The sequence below is a fragment of the Pan troglodytes genome, chromosome 3 (genome assembly GCF_028858775.2).
Source record: "Pan troglodytes isolate AG18354 chromosome 3, NHGRI_mPanTro3-v2.0_pri, whole genome shotgun sequence".
Classification (NCBI taxonomy): domain Eukaryota; kingdom Metazoa; phylum Chordata; class Mammalia; order Primates; family Hominidae; genus Pan; species Pan troglodytes.
Genome location: NC_072401.2, coordinates 139,041,950 through 139,057,251, shown reverse-complemented (window position 1 = coordinate 139,057,251; position 15,302 = coordinate 139,041,950). Strand labels below are relative to the sequence as shown.

Sequence of the window (15,302 nt, the reverse complement as noted above, 5' to 3'; positions counted from 1 at the left end):
TCCAGGCAATCACAGTCTTACATGGCAGCAAGCAAGAGCGAATGAGAACCAAGCAAAAGGGAAACTCATTATAAAACCATCAGCTATTGTGAGACTTCTTCACTACCACAAGAATAGTATGGGGTAAACCTCCCCCATGATTCAATTATCTCCCACCAGGTTCCTCCCAGAGCACGTGGGAATTATGGGAGCTACAATTCAAGATGAGATTTGGGTAGGTACACAGCCAAACTATATCAGTGACTCATCTAGAATTTTATTCATATAGGTTTAAACAATGGTTAACATGTACAGTTATAAGATCATTCTCATTTACAAATTTAATGTTTACAACAATCCTAAAATTCAGGTATAGCTTTTAAGCATCATTTTACAGATGAAGAATCTTTCCCAAGATTACACAGCTGGAAAGTGGTACAGTGAGGCTTTGACCCTCATGTTTTGCCTCCAGATCCCCTGCACTTAGGGGTTGTGCTGTACTGTTTACTAGGTGCAACTGGTCATTTTACTATATGAGAAAAGTGCAACTGCTCTATTGAATTGAATGATTTTGCCTCCTATTTAGATTCAGGTCTAGTCTTTGTGAAATATTTCTGATGAACAACTTACTGATATGAATAATTGTATCTCTGTTAGAGTTATTTTATTAGACTCAATATTTCCAAAAGCACTGGAAAAAATCTATTATCCAAGTAATCTCTTTGTGCAGGAAAATAAGTTTGGTATTGATTCTCCCTTAACTTATGACACCAGAGCAAAACTGATTAGAAAACTTAGGAATGAATCCATGAATTCAATTAAAAAAAAGAAATGGTTAATTGTGTTAATGCACATTCCTCTTTGTAACATGCAGATGTTCTAAAGTAATTGAAGAAATAAATTTTCTCTCTCCAACCGATGAAATGTACTCCCTACTAGTTGGTCCCCCTGCTGCAACTTTTTATTTATCTGACTGTAGGCGCTGGGAACCAATCCACCAGTATAAGAAACTCCTCCAGCTAAATAGAAGGAAACATCTTTTTATAAACTGCAGACTCCAGTACTCAGTTTTATCATAAACTCTTATGATGAAAAACAACAGGCACTATGCCACATCCGTGGGTTTAATTCTAATGTTTGAAGACATGCTTGTCATTATCATATAACTCAAGCTACATAAAATATTATTCAGATACCCTAAGGAAACATTTCAAAATGTTATATGGTTAGGTTCTCTCATTTCCCAAAAGGTAATTAGAAGAATGAGTAGTAGAAAAACGGTATGCTTGGCAAATCTTTGACTTTCACACCCCCATCACCCATTTTTTGCCTTTAAACTGATCATTTGCTGGCAGCAGATGGGTAATAGGATGAAAGTTTTCAATATGGTGTGGTGGGGATGTATGTTTCCAGACACAACATCAAAGAGTACCAAGCAGAGTTCTTAATGTGATTAACAAAGAGGCATGGAATCTGCTATCAATCTTCCTTGTTACTGTCATAGTACTTCCGGGACTGTTAAAGAAACTTTACAATAGCTGAATACATGTTACACATACAGACAAAGAAGTGCCCTGGGCAGTGTAGCAAAATTTACAGCAAGTGCATTTTTTGAATTTCTGCTTCTGAGTCACTACTGTCAGTCTGACATTTTTATCTCAGAAGTCTTCCTACCTTAATGTTGACAAGGCAAATAAAGGCTATGCCATCAATCTGTAACGATATTTGCTCCATTTGAAAATGTTATCCTGAAAAGTATATTTCACTGTGATTAACACTAAGTTACAAGATAAAAGTGTATTGTTATCTTTTAAATTCCTCATTCAACTTCCGTTTTTGTAATTGTAGACAGAAACTAAAGCATATTTCTATCACAGTAATTTTATTTCATTTATGTTCACACAATGTAACCTATGAAGCTTTCAGTTTTGGTTATACATTAATCTCTGGTTTTAATAAGAACCATAGTATTAAAGGGCTGACTTTAAATGCCTGGGATTTCCTGAAGAAAGTCTTAGAATAATGTTGATGCATTTTCTACACAGTGGAAGAATTTTCTTTGTTGTTGTTGTTTTGAGATGGAGTTTCGCTCTGTCTCCCAGGCTGGTGTGCAATGGCGCGATCTCTGCTCACTGCAATCTCCGCCTCCCGGGTTCAAGTGATTCTCCCGCCTCAGCCCCCCAAGTGGCTGGGATTACAGGTACCTGCCATCATGCCTGGCTAATTTTTGTATTTTCAGTAGAGACGGGGTTCCACCACGTTGGCCAAGCTGGTCTCGAACTCCTAACCTCAGGTGATCCACCCGCCTTGGCCTCCCAAAGTGCTGGGATTATAGGTGTGAGCCACCGTGCCCAGCCTAACAGTGGAAGAATTTTCTTCAGCTTGCATTACTGCTTAACTAGGGTACTATTGAACTCATCAGGATTTTTAATTTCAATCTGGAAGAGAAAGAAGATAAAATTAAGAGCCTTGGTGGAGGGTCTGGCATGCATTCAGAGAGATGGAAAATGAAAAGAAATGAGTGACAAACAAGGTACATTTTGGAGTGAAACAGAGAAGCTAATGTACACCATTTCATTTAACATTAATAGTCAATATAGAGTAGGGAGATAGAATAATTTCACAATATGTATGGAAGCTCAGGCTAGAGTTAAAGAAATGTGGAAGAAGTCTGAAAGAGAAAATACTGAAATTTGGAAATCCCAAATAGAATTTTGGCTCAATAAGGGAAAAATAGAAAGTTTATTTAGCAGTAAGGCAGGTCAAAATGAAATTTGATAGATTGTGTTTGTAATGTAACCAATCGATTTTTTTTTTTTTTTTTGTATAGCTTTCTCCTGCAATAGTCAGAAGATGAGGGAAAAAATTGAGAGATTAAGTGGGAAGTTAGGACAGACAATCAAGACTACGGAAATTCTGATCAATCAGAAGAGTGGAAGATCAAATCTCTGGCTTGAAGGTTGAGGACAAAATCCAGCTTATGAGAGAATAAGATAACTCAGATTAGTAAGTTAAGATCAGAGAGGAAATTTCAGAAATGATGATCTTGGAAGAGAGATATTGGAATAATGATGGCAATGAATGTTTGGCCTGTTTATATTACACCATAAACATTGTATCATTGTCAAAATTCATCGACATTTAGAAATTACAGAGTTGGGGGTCTAGTTATGAAGCCACCATATTTAAATAAGGTTTGATGTTTATTTTTAAAGGTTATACTTATTTACAAAGTTCTAGCCCTAGTTATCAAGTATATCCTTGAATATTAATTTTACTCAAAGGTTATTTGAAGGGCACAAAATTATTTTTATGCATCTTTATTTCATTCAAGGAGTAAAACCAGCTCAAACTATTCCCTAGCAGAGGACAGTGTTTTCCCAAATTAGGAGATATCATATGTATGTATATAACATACATATAAAAATGTATAACATTTTTTCTTACCTGAGAAAAGAGTCAGGCATTTTTTATATTTTCAGAAATAATAAAGTTACCCTTCCCTTTAATTACATCTTTTTTCAATCTCATCCTTCTCCAAAAGTACTGGCTGGTGTATTGGCTTTTTATATTCATTAGTGACCATTTGGTAAGTAGTTCACCTTCTCTTAGCTTTTTTTTTTTGCTTTTTGCTTTTATATTTTAATCCTGCTGACATCTTTCAATGCATAATGAAAAACAGCTCTGCCTTTTCCTGGCTTCCTTATTTCTGAGTACTATGGCAACGGATGCTAGTTGACTTAGTAAAACTTGAAAATGTCACATTGCTCTTCATTCTTTGATGAATGCACATTCATGAATATAGCTGCATGCAAAAGCAATTAAGGCAGCCTTAAAAAGCACCATAACCAAAGTCACCCTCAGATGATATTCCCCAGGTGGTGTATTCAGAGCAACCCTTTCCTAGTATTAAAAATACACATATTCTTTGTCTCTGAGAATGATTAGCAATCACTTTTAGTAACACTTCTTATGAAACAAAATGATTTCTGTAAATAAATCTTAATTCCAAATCACTGAATTCACTCAGAATATATTTTTCCTCCAAAACTAGGGAAACATATCAAAAACATAAAATAAGAAGAAACAAATGGACAAATTATTTAACACAGATATAAATTACAACTTAAACCTTTGTTGACTCATATAAAACAAACATGAATATATGCACACATGGATACACATATGCACGCAACTTTAACTTACCAGATTTTAACAAGAAATTTCAATGCGAAAACATATTTAAGAATGTTTGTGGTGTAATGGAAAACATTTACTCATAAAATGACATTGATTCTATGTTTAATAATCTACACCCCAAAAAATGGCTATATAGAATTATAACCACAACAATATTGGATTCTTATTTTTTATTAAAATAAAAATAATTATACTTATAGCGGCTAAGTGTTTTGTCATTGTCAATATACATTTTTTGGTATTGCTATAATTTTTATTGATGATTTTATATTAAATAACATATAGAATCTCATATTTATATAGGGTGCTTTATAACAAAATGCATTTACCCACCGTTACTTGATGTCTATTCTAATTATTTCAATATTTGTGCCATGTGTAAATGGTATATCCTATTATTTACATTTTAAAGTTGAGGAAACCAAGATTTGAAAGCCTAATATTTGAAATCACAACATTATGAAGTAAAAAAATAAAATGTTACCTAAGCCTTCTAACTTTATATTCAGAGCTCTTTTATCATCATATTATCTCATCCATGTATATAGTTTAATTAAATAAATTTTCTAAATAATGTTCTTTAGAAAAATTGAGCTGTTGAATAAGAATATTCTAAAGTCACCAGTGATGAAGACAATGAATCAATGAATATCAGCCATAACACTGTGAAGATCAATGAATATCAGCCATAACACTGTGTGACGTGATCTCTAGCTATGCAATACAAAGAAGTCTTTGAAGTCTGTAAAAATGCCATATTTGAAAGAAGTAAAGTACTGCTAAGTATACCCAGGACTTGTTCATAATTATTAATTAATCAATCATATTTCATGGAATGGCATAATAAAATGTACAATAAACTTAAAGCTTTAGAGAGAAAGCTACATTTCTATATACATAATTCACTTGTATCAAATAATGTCATTCTATTTAAAGTCAGCATTTAAGAGTACCCAGACAAAGGAGTTAAAAGAAAATTTCCTTCTGATAATTTCTAGTAGTCCAAAGAAAGACAAAAAGTTTAAAGTGAGCCTGTAACAGAAGCTAGACATGGAAATTAGCACAGCTTTAAAATGCGATCATTCTCTTCAGGAAAAGGTCATAAATGAGGTTCATGTAAGTGAAGCTTAAAATAAACAGTTCGAGCTTCCAAAAGAAATGCATCTTGGCCACACAATCACTCAAGGGACCTACCAGGAAGCTCATTAAAAAGAGTGCCAAAACTTCTGTAGAGGCAGTAATAGTGAAGGGTTAAGTGTGTGAACTCTGAAATAAGACAGATTGGGTTTAAAGTTCAGCTCTCCCAATTTCTACCTAAGTTTGCATAAACTTATTTCTAAGTTGGCATAGACTTAGAACAACATCTTAACCTCTTGTGCTCTAGATTCCTCATATGTAAGACAGGAATGATAATAGTAACCTATATCATGGAATTATTGAAGAAAATAAATGTGTTAATAGAGTGAAAACAAATGGATTGAGTACTTGGCTCCATCAATAGAAATAACTTCAGGCTATGGAGCACTCTGGGGATAGTCAAATTAATAGAGCAGCTGTCAACAGCTGATATTCCTGATGCTTCCGCAGTATTCCCCACTAGCCTGCAAAATAATATGAAAACCAACAATTAGATTGCACTGAATGCATTTCCAAAAGTATTTCAATCTTAAAAATTGAAATGAGAAAAATGATTTTGAGCATACAGAAATAAATATGAATGGCTAAAAAATACTATAATCAAGATTGAAAAACAAGTGAAACATTGGAAACGTGATTTGTAGCAAATAAGAAAAAGAAATTTGAACACTTTTAATATATAAAACACTTGATAAGTCAGTTAAAATGAAAATAATTTCAAGAGATGGACAGATGCTTCATAAAATTTGACATATAAATGGGCAAAGAGATATGAATACATTTTCCACTGTATGGTCTAAAGTTAAACATTAAAGCACTGTACGAAAGCATTATTGATCACTACAAATGACAAAAATTTAAGAGACTAAGAACTAATAGCGAAGAAGATACAAGGCACTCTCATTTTTTTTGGTAGAAATATACAATTAAAATAAACTTTCCAAGGGGCAATTTGGCTAAATTGTTTAATAATCCAAACATGTCCATACTGATTTACCTATGCATTCTATTGTTAAAATTTACTGTTAAAAATGACCAGCTTTACAATATTATTTACAATGTTTATAGTTTTAAAAACATGGAAAGAAAACAAGAATACTTCAATAGAGGAAATAGATATATTAATGTAATAAAATAGTTACTGTGTAAAATAATATAAATTGATATTTATTATGGCTTAGAAAAAAGATTAATGAGTGGGTGATCTTCTTTAAAAAATTTATAGTTTTAGACACATTGATAACAAAAATGAGAGTAATCGTTAATGTCTACTTGTCCACATACATACAGGCTTGCTTAAGTGACTATATATTGCTCGGCCAACTTTTCAAATTGATTTGAAAAATCAATTTTTTCCAGACAGACACAACTAGAACCAATGCCACAAAAACATTTTTAAAAACTGACTTATTTCATTGAGACGTGGTTTGCAGTTCTCATTGAAGAGGTCCTTCACATCCCTTGTAAGTTGGATTCCTAAGTATTTTATTCTCTTTGAAGCAATTGTGAATGGGAGTTCACTCATGATTTGGCTCTCTGTTTGTCTGTTATTGGTGTATAAGAATGCTTGTGATTTTTGTACATTGATTTTGTATCCTGAGACTTTGCTGAAGTTGCTTATCAGCTTGAGGAGATTTTGGGCTGAGATAATGGGGTTTTCCAGATATACAATCATGTCATCTGCAAACAGGGACAATTTGACTTCCTCTTTTCCTAATTGAATACCCTTTATTTCCTTCTCCTGCCTGATTGCCCTGGCCAGAACTTCCAACACTATGTTGAATAGGAGTGGTGAGAGAGGGCATCCCTGTCTTGTGCCCATTTTCAAAGGGAATGCTTCCAGTTTTTGCCCATTCAGTATGATATTGGCTGTGGGTTTGTCATAGATAGCTCTTATTATTTTGAGATATGTCCCACCAATACCTAATTTATTGAGAGTTTTTAGCATGAAGGGTTGTTGAATTTTGTCAAAGGCCTTTTCTGCATCTATTGAGATAATCATGTGGTTTTTGTCTTTGGTTCTGTTTATATGCTGGATTACATTTATTGATTTTCATATGTTGAACCAGCCTTGCACCCCAGGGTTGAAGCCCACTTGATCATGGTGGATAAGCTTTTTGATGTGCTGCTGGATTCGGTTTGCCAGTATTTTATTGAGGATTTTTGCATCGATGTTCATCAAGGATATTGGTCTAAAATTCTCTTTTTTGGTTGTGTCTCTGCCAGGCTTTGGTATCAGGATGATGCTGGCCTCATAAAATGAGTTAGGGAGGATTCCCTCTTTTTCTATTGGTTGGAATAGTTTCAGAAGGAATGGTACCAGCTCCTCTTTGTACCTCTGGTAGAATTCGGCTGTGAATCCATCTGGTCCTGGACTTTTTTTGGTTGGTAAGCTATTGATTATTGCCTCAATTTCACAGCCTGTTATTGGTCTATTCAGACAAATGGAAGAACATTCCATGCTCATGGGTAGGAAGAATCAATATCGTGAAAATGGCCATACTGCCCAAGGTAATTTATAGATTCAATGCCATCCCCATCAAGCTACAAATGACTTTCCTCACAGAATTGGAAAAAACTGCTTTAAAATTCATATGGAACCAAAAAAGAGCCCACAACACCAAGTCAATCCTAAGCCAAAAGAACAAAGCTGGAGGCATCACAGTACCTGACTTCAAACTATACTACAAGGATACAGTAACCAAAACAGCATGGTACTGGTACCAAAACAGAGATATAGACCAATGGAACAGAATAGAGCCCTCAGAATTAAAGCCACATATATACAACTATCTGATCTTTGACAAACCTGACAAAAACAAGCAACAGGGAAAGGATTCCCTATTTAATAAATGGTGCTGGGAAAACTGGCTAGCCATATGTAGAAAGCTGAAACTGGATCCCTTCCTTACACCTTATACAAAAATTAATTCAAGATGGATTAAAGACTTAAATGTTATACCTAAAACCATAAAAACCCTAGAAGAAAACCTAGGCAATACCATTCAGGGCATAGGCATGGGCGAGGACTTCATGTCTGAAACACCAAAAGCAATGGCAACAAAAGCCAAAATTGACAAATGGGATCTAATTAAACTAAAGAGCTTCTGCACAGCAAAAGAAACTACCATCAGAGTGAACAGGCAACCTACAGAATGGGAGAAAATTTTTGCAACCTACTCATCTGACAAAGGGCTAATATCCAGAATCTACAATGAACTCCAACAAATTTACAAGAAAAAAACAAACAACCCCATCAACAAGTGGGCGAAGGACATGAACAGACACTTCTCAAAACAAGACATTTATGCAGCCAAAAGACACATGAAAAAATGCTCATCATCACTGGCCATCAGAGAAATGCAAATCAAAACCACAATGAGATACCATCTCACACCAGTTAGAATGGTGATCATTAAAAGTCAGGAAACAACAGGTGCTGGAGAGGATGTGGAGAAATAGAAACACTTTTACACTGTTGGTGGGACTGCAAACTAGTTCAACCATTGTGGAAGTCAATGTGGGATTCCTCGGGGATCTAGAACTAGAAATACCATTTGACCCAGCCATCCCATTACTGGGTATATACCCAAAGGATTATAAATCATGCTGCTATAAAGACACATGCACATGTATGTTTATAGCGGCACTATTCACAAAAGCAAAGACTTGGAACCAACCTAAATGTTCAACAACGATAGTCTGGTTTAAGAAAATGTGGCACATATACACCATGGAATACTATGCAGCCACAAAAAATTATGAGTTCATGTCCTTTGTAGGTACATGGATGAAACTGGAAACCATCATTCTCAGCAAACTATCACAAGGACAAAAACCAAACACCGCATGTTCTCCCTCATAGGTGAGAATTGAACAATGAGAACACACGGACACAGGAAGGGGAACATCACACACAGGGGACTGTTGTGGGGTGGGGGAAGCGGGGAGGGATAGCATTAGGAGATATACCTAATGCTAAATGACGAGTTAATGGGTGCAGCACACCAACATGGCACATGTATACATATGTAACAAACCTGCATGTTGTGCACATGTACCCTAAAACTTAAAGTATAATAATAATAAAATTTAAAAAAAAACAAAAAGAAATTGCCAGCAGCCATCAACATCCAGGCAAAACCCTCCACCAGCTAAAAGATTGCAACTCACTGAAGTTTCACTTGATCGTTAGCATCTTTTAGCAATAAAGTATTTTTAAATTAAAAAAAACTGACAATGTAAATAAAATTATTTTAATGTAAAACAGACACTCAAAAGATATTATATTTAGTGAATTTTATTTTCAAAGTAAAAGTTGCAAGTAGCAACTAACTACAGAAAATTAAATTTAAGAGATGAATACAGAAAATCAATTGTGAAGCATACACATTTTTTGAGATGTTTAGTTCATTTATATATTTAGAATATATACAACTGTAGTCATCGTTATCATCAGAGAAAGCGTTTTGACAGGTATTTTCCAGAAATAAGAAAATACATGGGATAATTAGTGGATCAGAGAACATTTCTGTGTGCTAATATAACCAAACAATTTTACAGTGCACTAGTTCACAACTCTTTTACTTTAAACCAAATTTTATTAATTTCTAGCCTCGTTGAAAGCCACTATGAATATAGTGTAAAAATTATACACATCATTGTTGATGTTGAGATCTAATATTTTAAGATCCTGCCAGAAACAAATCTTTGTCATTAAAGTAGACTATATATATTCTCTGAGACTTTCCCTCTCTCTCACCAAGGTGACATGCGTAAGGCATTTGTTGCATGATTTAATTAGTTTGGATCCAATAAGTAAATTCCTCTTACCTATCCCCTTTCTTTTCCAAATCATCTAATGCAACCTTGCTCTACCTGACTTGCAGTTTTCAATGGAAGTTAGAAGATCCAAGTGGTCTGGGCTTTCTTACTGGCTCAACATGAAATATGGGTAAATTGGTTCCTTTTCCTTTGCAGAATGTTACATAGTTCAGAATAATATCAAACTGTTTGTGCAGAACTGAGGAATAATTTGAGGCTGTTTCAATAGAGTCATTCTTTTCTGTTCCCTGACATCTTGGTTCTTTCTATCTCATAGTAAATACAGCAAGTAAAGTCACTTAATAAGTGTAAGGCCTGAGGTATTCTTGAAAATAGCAGATGCCATTCTCTCCCATATCTTTTTTCACCTTTTCTTAGACTTACAACTTCTCTACCGCTTTGACTTAAAAATCAAAAGATTTACCTATGAGACTTTAAGCAAGTCATTTAATGTTATTTGGTGTCTGTGTAAGAAAAATAGTATTAAATGGCTAGATTACAGAGTTCTTAGGAAAACTTAATTGAATTATGTACCTGAAAACAGTTTATAAATTGTAAAGAATGCAGTAAGTTGGTAATACCATAAATGGTTCTTTTCTTTGTGATTTCTTTATTGTTCCATGATAAAAGCATTATTTTTATAGACTGTTTCACATTTCTTTTGCATAACACCTATATATTACAAAGCCATTCAACATTTCACTCATGTATGAGACTGTACGCAGGATATGACATTTCATTCAGAAGTACTGAATGAAACAATGCAACCATTGTCTAATCCTGTTTTTTCACTTTAGCAAGTTGCTTATTGAGAAAAATGACTTCACATGAAAAATGACTAGACTTTTATCAGTTATGCTTCCACAAAGAATATTTAAAAAGCAGTCCTTTAAAAAATGGTGTGGGTTATTTATAACTTCCTGTATTCCTTTCATCTTAATGGCAATGCAATATATAATATTTTATAACCCTGTAATTTCCATTATCAGTCTGCAACTCTGCATTTCTTTCTTTGTTGACTCATATATTTTCAAATTATTTATTCCTCCCAAGGTATAGTCATGCAGTTGAAAGAAAAGAATAATGTTGAGGCTGAGCATGAGTAAAAGTGGTTCAGTAAAAGGCACATAAATCTCCCCTTTTCCTACCCATGTCTTGAATTAGAGTATCACCAAAGTTTTAGAACAACTTTTGAAAATACTAAAGGATAATTTCTGTGAATTAAGGGTCCATCTTGCAGACTAAAATGTCATTTCTTTTCTACCTTGCTAATGTTAGTTCTTCTTCATTCTCTATTCCAAGGAGTGTTTAACTGTGTTTTAAATAATCCTGTTTTGTCATTTGTTTGAAGTTTTCCATGAAAGCTTGACTTCCTCTTTTTTGGATTTTTATTTGTTTTCAGAAATTAAGCGTTTCACATGGATTTCTTTTGATAATAACATTTCGGATATCTTTATTTTTAAGATTATTGTTTCTATAAACTTCCCTAGCCTTTATTTTGTTTCTTTCTACAACAACTGCTTTTATTTGATTATTTTAATTTATGATCCATGCTCTTAAAGATCACCATCTTCAAACTTACTTCCTTGAGAACTTTCCAGTTTCACAGATTGTATTTATAAGACTATAATTGGCACTCTAAAATTATCTAATAATACTATTATAATGCTCAACTACAGGGTGTTCAAAAAGTATTGGATCCTAGAATTGTTTCTGTGTGTAGCTATTCTTTGAAAGTAAAGCTCTGTCTGTACACCAACAATGAACTGAGTCTAGAACATAAATAAATTAGTTTAATTCACAATTTATTATCTTCATAAAAGAGAGCTATATATTTCTATCAATAGCACTAACTCACATTTGACTATTCTTAGCATTGTGATGGCCTCCCTCCTTGCATGAAGCTAACATAATTTTCCAGTTACATATGCCGTCTAAGTGTTTATGTACATGCCTAAATCCAGTTTATTTTTTCAAATTTATAACAAACTACCAATGTATAGGAGAACAGAATACAATAAAAACACATAAGGAAACTAGCTAATTTCATACATATTAAGGTATCAAATGTACATCGTAAACTTTCAGGTAGAGGAAATAACTCTTACAGGAAGTGGATTGCACAAAGAATATGAAAGTAGTTAAGCATTGTAGAACAGCATGAAGAAGAGGAAGATCATTGGATTTCATTGGACTAACATCTATCACGAGCAAGACATTCAACTAGAAAATAAAGTGGATGTAAAGATGAGGAAGATACTGCCTTTGTTCCTAAGAAACTCACAAGAACATACAGAGGTGCCTCAATACATTGCATTGCATGTTGTACTGTAATGAAATCTAATGTAGAGGAACAAGACAAGTGCTTTATAAACAGGGAGAAGGAAAAAACTAATTATGACCTGGGACATCAGAAAAGGCTGGAGTTGTGTGAATGGATAAGACTCTCACTAGCAGGATGGAAGAGATATTCCATTCAAAGACAATGGTGTGAACATGGAGACGAAACTTATGATACAACATACAGTGCATATTTAAGAATGATGAGAAATCGTGTGTGCCTAGAAAATAGTATGTGATTAACACAAATTTATATCAGATTATGAGGAAAAGCTTAAATAACATTCAATCATAATATGAGTTTCTATATGTAATGTGGATTGAAAGACTTTAAAACAAGAATGTTAGTGGTCAGATTATGATTTAAAAATACAAATCTGGGGTCACATAGGTGGATTGAATGAGACACCATGAAAAGAGAATGTACTAAAGAGACAATTATATTGATCTAAATAAGAGATAATGACAGCTTCAATAAGAAAAGGAGCAAGAAATATAGCAATAGAGTAATTGATTTATCAGTTGATTTTAAATTAAGAAAGAACAAAAGAACAGGTTTAAAAGTGACTCTAAAATTTCATAGCTTAAGGACCCCGATGGGCAACTGAGGATGCATGGGACATAAGAAAAAACAATTTTGGATGCTATTGTTAGTTATCGTGTTCTTTTCTTCCACCAAATGCTGAAGCTATGAATGTCTTTGAGTTCCCAATAAGATTGTACTAAAGTATTCCTGGCTCAATCTTTACCGGGATGTGTTTGCAAGTAGCTCCAGTGTCCCATTTCCACTAATCTCTTAAATAAAAGCATGAACTCCCCCTCACAGACTCAGGAACTATAGTCTTTTGCATAAATGGCACACTCCCATTTTGCTCCTTGAACTTAATTTGATGCCAGTTACTCCAAGCATATGAAACATCACTCTCAAATGTTTATTTTAAAAATTACTAGAGTCATTACTATGTCTGCTAAGTCTTCTATCTTTTTCCCTTAACTTACTCTATCTAGAATCTTGACTTATTATCAAAATTTTAATATAATAGTACAGTCCTGAATTCAACCTCAGGACCTTAATGCCATTATATTATTTTTTTTATTCTTACTTTTTTTCTCAGAATTAATTTTTTTCCTATTTTGAATACGATTAACTTTTTCTAATCCCAGTCTCTGAGATTTGCCTACCATTTTAGTAAGTGTCCAGTCTGATGAGTGATATATAGGTGTTTTAGGACTTGTTAAAAGAGAGATGAATTATAAGTGTCAAACATGTTTAGCTATTATTTTTAGTGGCATTACTTTTAATGGCAACAATGATTTCTTTTCATGGCAAAAACTGCAATTACTTTTGCACCAAACTAATAGTTTACTTCTCTGGAGTTAGTCTAAGTGTCTGTCAGTATCTGTCCCATTTTTGTGGTTGTCATTCCAGGTGCTACATAAAATATTTTTCTTCCCTAGTATCAGAATATGCCTTGAGATTTTACAGATTTTATAGGAAAAATGGTAAATTAAGTTGGGGGTCTATTGATTACAAGCAGAAATAGAAGATTAACATAGCGTTGCCCAACTGGAAGTTGGATTTATGGCAAGAGAGCAATAATGTGATTATTATAAACTAGATATTAATGGGCTTATTTTTCAAGATGCTAAACTTGCCACATTCATTTAACTACTTTTCTAGACACCACTAAAATGATCATAAAGGAATTTTTGAAAAATATAAACCTATCAATCAGGTCAAATACTGGGAAAAAGGACAACAGAAGATAACATTTTGAAAGGCTGCTTTATACCCAAAAATGTGAATGAAGGAATAATGGCACAATACAGTCATGCATAACTTACCAGTGAGAATACTCTCTAAGAAATGTATCATTAGGCCATTTCATCATTGTGCAAGCGTCAAAGCATATACTTAGAAAAACATAGATGATAGCCTGCTACACACTTAGGCTATATGGTATAACTTATTCTTCCTAGGCTACAAACCTGTACAACACGTTATTGTACTGAATACTGTAGGCAATTGTAACATAGTGATAAGCATTTGTGTATCTAAACATATTGAAAGATAGAAAAGGTACAGTAACAATATGGTATTATAATCTTATAGTACCACTGACTTATATGTGGTATGTCATTGACCACCATCATTCTGCAGCACATGCCTGTATTTAGAAGTTGACATAAAAAAGAGAAAATTTCTTTCATAAATCATGCACATAATATATGCCCCCAAATCTCTAGTGTAAAGCAAGAATATTGGAATTTAATTCCTGAAAACACTAAAATAGGAAGACTTAGAATTTAGAAACATTTGGGTGTGCAAGAAAGTAATGTTGAGAAGCAGGCCTGATTGAAAAAAGATGCCTTGGAAGTCCAGAGATGTACAAATTCATAGGAATTGCCAGACAGATTACAGATGTCCAAAATAAGATAACAGACTTAAGTGATTAATTCAGAAGGTCTAAATTTAAGTACTTGGGACTTCCAGGAAGGGACACAAGAGTAAACAGAAGGAGAAAATTTATCAGACACAACATGGGAAAATTTTCCAGAATTGAAGAATATGAGTTTCCATAATAAAATAATCCATGGGGTATCAGACAAGTATGAAATTATTAACACGAGGGCACAGCATTACACATTTTCTAAGATAAAGGGAAAAAGAGAAAAGACTGATAAGTACATAACTGATAAACAAATACTCTAAAATCTGAAGAGATTAAAACAGGGCACAAATACAAGCATTAGGGAAAAAATGGCATTGGGCTTCTCAATAACAATACTGGGCCCTAAAGGACAATGAAAGAGTAACTTTA

The 15,302-nt window shown here is 33.7% G+C and overlaps 1 long non-coding RNA gene across 1 annotated transcript in view; it reads right to left on the bottom strand.

Moving 5' to 3' along the window:
* Window positions 1–240: 240 nt before the first annotated feature.
* The window catches only part of LOC112208920 (uncharacterized), a 57,900-nt gene continuing 42,838 nt past the window's right edge, over window positions 241–15,302 (bottom strand). Inside the window, exon 2 of the long non-coding RNA XR_002943474.2 lies at window positions 241–2,417. This is a non-coding gene — a long non-coding RNA (uncharacterized LOC112208920). The remainder of the gene's footprint in view (window positions 2,418–15,302) is intronic.